The sequence below is a fragment of the Solenopsis invicta genome, chromosome 14 (assembly GCF_016802725.1).
Source record: "Solenopsis invicta isolate M01_SB chromosome 14, UNIL_Sinv_3.0, whole genome shotgun sequence".
NCBI classification, from domain to species: Eukaryota; Metazoa; Arthropoda; class Insecta; order Hymenoptera; family Formicidae; genus Solenopsis; species Solenopsis invicta.
Window position 1 is genome coordinate 2170162 of NC_052677.1, and position 7339 is coordinate 2177500.

At 38.1% G+C, this 7339-nt stretch overlaps 1 pseudogene; it reads left to right on the top strand.

The window, feature by feature from the left end:
• Window positions 1-2127: 2127 nt before the first annotated feature.
• The window catches only part of LOC120359554, a 17241-nt pseudogene continuing 12029 nt past the window's right edge, over window positions 2128-7339 (top strand).

The window sequence follows — 7339 nt, forward strand, 5'->3', positions numbered from 1 at the left end:
AATTCTGCTCCTAAAAGAGTTTGATGGTAATTAATAACTTTTTGAATTTTATCTTCAAACAATGAAAAGCTATCATACAATGAAGCTACATAAGTGATGACAGCATTTGTTAAAGCCTGATGAAAATCGTTACTATTATCACTTTCAGGAAGTTTGATATGACTATCACTGTTAGTTTTTTTATAATTAAATATTTCTACAAAACTTACATTATTATTATTGTTTGAATCTTGTAAATCATTAGAAGAAGTACATTTCTTTTCCTGTTGCACACTACAACTCATTGATTTATGGTTTTTAACATGTTTACTGTAAGCTGACAAATTATAAAAAACTCTCAAACAATTATACCAACAACATACTAATCTTTTCTGAGCAATTTCATTTAAATAAAAGAATTGTATATGACCAAGAAAAGCATCTACTGTATTATATTTTTTGTTACAGGCAAAGCACTTAAACATGTGTAATGGTATGCCAGTGTTCTCAGATGGGACGGGATTTTTGCGCATGCGCGAGAATGTTCACGCGAAAACACTTAATTTCACTATTAAAAGATTCTAAAATTGTGCAACATTAAATTGATTAGACCATTTAACAAGGGTACCTATACTACTCATTAATACCTTTATTTAATGAAAGTAAATACTTTACTGATGCTGAATCCACCGCGCGTGCGCTAAAATCCCATCCCATCTGAGAATACTGCGGTTCGCGATTTCGGTGTGATGGTGCGGTGCGGTGCCCGAGTTCCGGGATCGGTCCGGATAAGGCTCGTTGGTTGGTCAGGTGTTCATAATGATCATACCCAGTGTTTCAAGTAGACAAAAATAGAGAATGATTTATTTAGAACATGAGTGGTAGATGTGACAAAATAATAAGTGCGAACTAAACAAGCAAGAAAGAGTTAACAAAAAGGAAAGAGAGAGCTCGTCGGTGTCCAGCCAATAGCTGGTAATCGGATTGCTAGTTGCGCAACAAAGTTACCTCGAAGACTAAAGGTCAATTCACAATCTATAATTAAGCAACAGAACTGGCTTGCATATCTAGGTTCGGCGGAATTACAACTATTCGCGGAATACTGATAGATTATGCGGACCTTTGGTCCGTACGATCAGGGGGTCGATTGTGTATCATGTAACTAGAGTGAAAATTACAAAAGTGAGCAAATTCACTAAGTATTGACCAATGAAATTATAAATACTCTAGTAAATTTGTTCACTTTTGTCATTTTCACTTTAGTTACATGATACACAATTAACCCCCAGAGAAGCCGCAGAACGTGGCGTGTTTGTCGCAAGTGCGTGCGCGTGCGTGGACGATGCGAGCGCGGTGCGCGGCCAGTCAGTTCGTCTCTGCAGTTTTCTCGAGCGCGCCCCTATGCAGAGGGGCGGAGGATCGACAGGGCGCGGATGCCCTGCCGATTTCAAGGTTTCGAATACAATCCGGGTTCTCTGGCGAGGTACTCGAGGATGACGATGATTGGTCGTGAATGCTCGACCGGTGTTAGTGACGAGAATGCTCGCCGAGGATCTCGGACGTGATTGGTCGAGAATGCTCGTCGAGGATATCGGAATTGACTGGTCGAGAATACTCGGCCGAGGATAGCGACGGAAATGCCCGTCGAGGAACAGTAGGCCTATTCTCTAACTCCGTAACGACAATATCACCAGCTAGGGATATCGTTATGTGTACTTATCGACATGTTAACGAAAAATGGTATTCTGTAACTTAGCATAACGATAAATGTCGATAAAAGTGTCGATAAAATACCGAATTTTGTCGTTAAAATATCGAGGAGTACCGAACCCCTCGATAAGCAATAGCGACAACATAACTAGACGTAGCGGCCAATAAGCAACGTTCTAAGTGGAGTTGCGAGTACCACAGAATTGTGTAGTAAATTAAAGTTCAGCAGTAATCATTAAGAGGAACACAATAAAATAACATTACAGCAAAATATTGTAGGTAAAACAACGTATTTTAAATATTTATAAAAATAGTCGAATAAATAAGTTTACATTCTTATTTATATGCTTTATATGTAACCTAATCATATTAGTAACTTAACCTAAATCATATTTTTTGGTAAAAGATTATAAAGATTTTTTCTTTTTTTAAGGTAAAATGGCTGAAGGATATTTAGGAATAAATATACTTTTTCTTGAAGAAAGAATAAAAAGAATAGAATGAAAATTAAAGAGAAGAATATTGCGAGATGCTCAAAACCCATTTGAGTTTCCTAAAGATGAGTTTATTGCTCAATTTAGAGTAAATAAGGAATTGGTAATGAATATGGTTAACATTCTGAGACTACACTTACAAAAACAGCGTATGTAAACTGCATTATCTCCAGAGATCCAAGTACTGGTAGCACTTGGTTTCTTTGCTAATGGTAGTTACTAAAGACCAGCTGATAATCAATGCGAATTGGTTGTAAGCCAACCATGTGCCAGTCGCTGCATAAAAAAAGTTGCATTATTAATAAATGTCCATTTGTTGCGTCAATGGGTAAGATTTCCTATGACGGCAAATGAAAGAACAACTGCAAGAAATAAGTTTGCATTAGCTCCGCAACCATTTCCTGGTGTCATTGGAGCAATAGATTGCACATTCATTAATATACTTGCACCACATATACATATGGAAGCTTATGTAAACCATCACGGAAATCACTCTTTAAATGTTCAAGCAGTAAGTTTTATAACTAATAAGATTTTTGCATTTTATGTTACAATTACTTTTATACACTGTAAAATACATTAATAAAAAGCTATAATAATAATATTACATATAATAAATTATTAAGAGATTGTAATATTTATTTTTATGAATATTAGAAAAAATAGAATTTATGAGATTAATCATATGTGATTTTTGCCTATTTCATAACTCTTTAAAACGAAATGTGTTATGTTCTTTTTTAACAACTATTTCTGATTATGTAATACAAATAATATTGTAAGAGAGTAATCGCCTCACCTGGTATAAGTTTCAAATCGACCGCCACTGCGGTGGCGTTGTCAGCAGATTTCTGCTAGAGTTCCTAGAAGTAGAGAGTCTGGACATCTGCCCCTAAAATGTCGGTGATAAATATGTCAGTGTATGTACGTGAGCTTTGTGTGTGTGTATATTTATCGTTGTGTGCACTTGAACGTGTTGTATGCTGTTATCGCATTGGCTAAAGAGGATTAAACAGGGATCCGTATTGGTGCTGCCATTTTAGGTGCACAATCACGTGCATCCAATCACGTGGAACCCCGAGATGTCCAGACTCTCTACTTCTAGGGATTCTAATTTCTGCCTGCGTATTGCTTGCATGATTGGCCGCGCGGGTCATGCAATCTTCTGTCGTTTGTCCCAATTGGTTTCGCGAATCACGTGATATATATATATATATATATATATATATATATATACAGGGTGATTCAGAACGACCCATGTGTCCCTGTAAAGACGTGTTCTTGGATAAATTCTGAGACGATTTTTCCTGTACGAAAATTTTGTCCGACGCTTACTTTTTGAATAATAAGAAGATAAAGTTAGCAAATCACGGGCTGTGTACACATGGTAGACAAAGGCGGCGCAACTCACCGTCCGACGCGGGCGCTTACCCGTATCGGACGGTGAGTTGCGCCGCCTTTGTCTACCATGTGTACACGGCCTGTGATTTGCTAACTTTATCTTGTTATTATTCAAAAAGTAAGCGTCGGACAAAATTTTCGTACAGGAAAAATCGTCTCAGAATTTATCCAAGAACACGTCTTTACAGGGACACATGGGTCGTTCTGAATCACCCTGTATATATCTCCATGCGATTAGCCCTGCGAGGCTCACTAGCATGCCCCTGCGGTCTCTCTCGTGGATGCATCATCGCAAGCGTTAGACTCGAAGAAGCTCTCTTCAAGTGCGGCATGGCCGCCACGTTTCTGTACACGACCGGTGAATAAAGTTCGGTTCTGCCATTGTATTCTTGGTGCGCAGTTAATTCCTGTTACTCTCCTTTCCGTCGGTATTTCCGGCTTCTGACACACGAGGGACCGTGTCGAGATATTTCCTTTCCTAGTATTTTCCGGTTCGCACGTTTTCCTCTCCTTTGTGAGGCGGGATTTTGAATTCCTAGTAGCCCGCTCTTACAGTATCAATATACACAGGGTGTTTCAGACCACCCGTACACCCCTTTTCTCTTCGCAGGATTAGGACCAATCAAAAATATGTTCAGACGAAAGTTGTAGGGTTTCAAAAGATCTATTCAATGATCTTATCAGTTTGACCTTGGATGGCGTCGCCAAGGTCAGATCGAAATCATATTAAGTTTTTTAAATGGAACACCCTATTTTTGATTCCAGAATCTAATAGCTGGTGTCAAGACCTTTCCAAAACACTATAAGAATGTTTATTTTCGTTGACTACTTTCCGAGTTGTGCGGCTTGAAAGTTACACTACCGCCAGCATCAGCATTACTCAAGATGTACCATGTGGTGGTTACTTAGTCGGATTTAATCTTGTGTGTGGGTGTGTGCATACGTGCATGCGTATGTGTACGGGGGAGGAAAAGGGGAGTCAAAGTTTTATGTACTCTGCTTTTGTTTATTAACTGGATTGATTATGTTTGATGATCAATCATGTCCAGATTGACTGTATGCATTTTCCCGTGCTTAGCATTATCCAGAATGAACGACGTGGACGTGACGAGAATTTCATCCCTTTGGGGTGCTTGATTCACGTGAGTCCCCTTGCCTCTCACGTTTGGGGTGCTTGATTCACGTGAGTCCCCTTGCCTCTCACGTTTGGGGTGCTTGATTCACGTGAGTCCCCTTGCCTCTCACGTTTGGGGTGCTTGATTCACGTGAGTCCCCTTGCCTCTCACGTTCGGGAATGAATGAGTGTATGTTTTGTTAAGCGACTAAATGTTCAAAGTGAGCACCATTCTCTGCGATGCAAGCATCAACTCTATTTTGAAAATCATTGGTTGCTCGAAGAATTTCCTCGGCACGTAAGGATCGAATTGCTTCACTTATTCTACGAATCATATTATCCCTCGTAGTCGGACGTTCATGATAGACCAAGTTTTTTATCCTTCCCCAGAAATAATAATCAAGGACGGTGAGATCTGGTGATCGGGGTGGATAATTGATTGGACCGTATTTGCCTATCCACTTGTCGGGGAACATAGTATTTAATGCCGCACGAGCAACTCTCGATGTATGAGACGGACATGCATCTTGTTGGAACCACATGTTCAGGCGCAATTGCAGAGGAATATTTTCTAGTAAGACAGGAAGATCTGTCATTATCAAGGCGGAATATCTATCACCGTTTAGATTTTCGTCAAAGAAAACAGGACCTATGATTTGACTTCCAATAATTCCACACCAAACATTGACTTTCCAAATGGTTTGATGATCTACTTCTCTCAACCAGTGAGGATTATTTTGTGCCCAATAACGAGAGTTCCAAGTATTAACAGATCCATCACTTTTAAGTGTACATTCGTCAGAAAATAAAATTTTCAAGTGGAAATCAAGTCTGCTGTCTTATAAAGTTGCAAAGTACAAGTCTCTGTCTAATATCGTTATATTTCAACGCTTGATGAACAGACATTCTGTAAGGGTGAAATTTGTTATTTTTTAAAATGCGCCAAACACTGATTTTACTAACACCAGAATCTTGTTCTCGTCGTCTTAAAGAATCATAAGGGTTCAATTCTGTCGATGCAAGAATTTCCACTGTTCTTTCATCCATAATCGGACACGAATTTGTGTACCTTTGTTATGTTGAGGCTGAACGACACCTTTAATTTTGATTCGTTTAGCCAAACGTGAAAAAACATTTCGCGAGTGAGGAGTCCGATCAGGATAACGTTCCCGCCACAATCTTTCCGCTGCAATGAATGTATCTCGACACTCATCTAAAATTAGCAGCATATCATATGCTTCTTCATTGGAATAGGACATGGCTAAATAAACCTAGACTAATAAAGAGGGTCGGATTTTTGTTGCGCGATTGATACTGATATGACGGTTATTGAAGACGTAGGTGACAAATTTGAGAGAGTTATTGTCACTCGTGTTGAGTTGAGTCACAATAGCGTTGTGGAGAATACATCTCTACTACATCCTATGCAAATAACAATATGTATAAAATCACGAGTTAGACATCGTTACGCAGAAAGCCGCGCTCGTTATTGCTCGTGTGCTACCGTTAAAGTAATAATGTAGTTACATAATATTATGACATACATACGTATGTGACTATCTACGGTCGCGACAGCTAACTTTCACGATTTTTCATGATCTGTTTTTGTTGGCCCGGCTCGCGTGTTTACTTTCTTTGTGTCGGCTGTACGACTTTCTGCGTAACGCGTGATTTTATATTGTTATTTACATGGTGTTGGCGGTAGTGTAACTTTCAAGCCGCACAACTCGGAAAGTAGTCAACGAAAATAAACTTTCTTGTAGTGTTTTGGAAAGGTCTTGACACCAGCTATTAGATTCTGGAATCAAAAATAGGGTGTTTCATTTAAAAAACTTAATGTGATTTCGATCTGACCTTGGCGACGCCATCCAAGGTCAAACTGATAAGATCATTGAATAGATCTTTTGAAACCCTACAACTTTTGTCTGAACATATTTTTGATTGGACCTAATCCTGCGAAGAGAAAAGGGGTGTACGGGTGGTCTGAAACACCCTGTATAATTGCATATAAATTTTTACATATAGTTGATCCAGATTTAAAAATACTTAACATTAACGTATGATATTCAGGAGCAAGGAATGATGTTTACATATAAAATTCTTCTTTAATCAGAAATATTATGAAATATTTTTATAACCATGGTGAAAAGAGAACTTATTTGATTGGTAAATATCTTAATAATGTATAAAGAAGCTTTAAAATTTATCTAATAATTTATTACATAGTATTATAAATTATATACATTATATCCATGAATGTGTGTGCGCGTGTGTGTATTGTTGTGCCCATAGTTTCACTGTTTTGTGTCCTCCCGATATTGAATAGCTGATAAAAGAAATCAACACAAGGAGATTGGTATTTTAAAAAAGAAGATCGTTTCCTGCCGTCGGGCCGTTTTTTCAATTATTACCAGAAACACACAAAAAGCAAAACCACGTGAACAACTATATATATATATATACACTACTCAAAAAAAAAATAGGGAACACTTTCCAGACACCAAAAATTAGGCTATTTTCAAATGACTGTAACTCGGTGAAAAATCATCGTAGATAAAAAATAAAAAAAGCATTTTGAAGCTTGAAGATCGAGCTTTAACGTTCTATCAGCATATTTTCGAAATTCTTATAACTTCCTTAT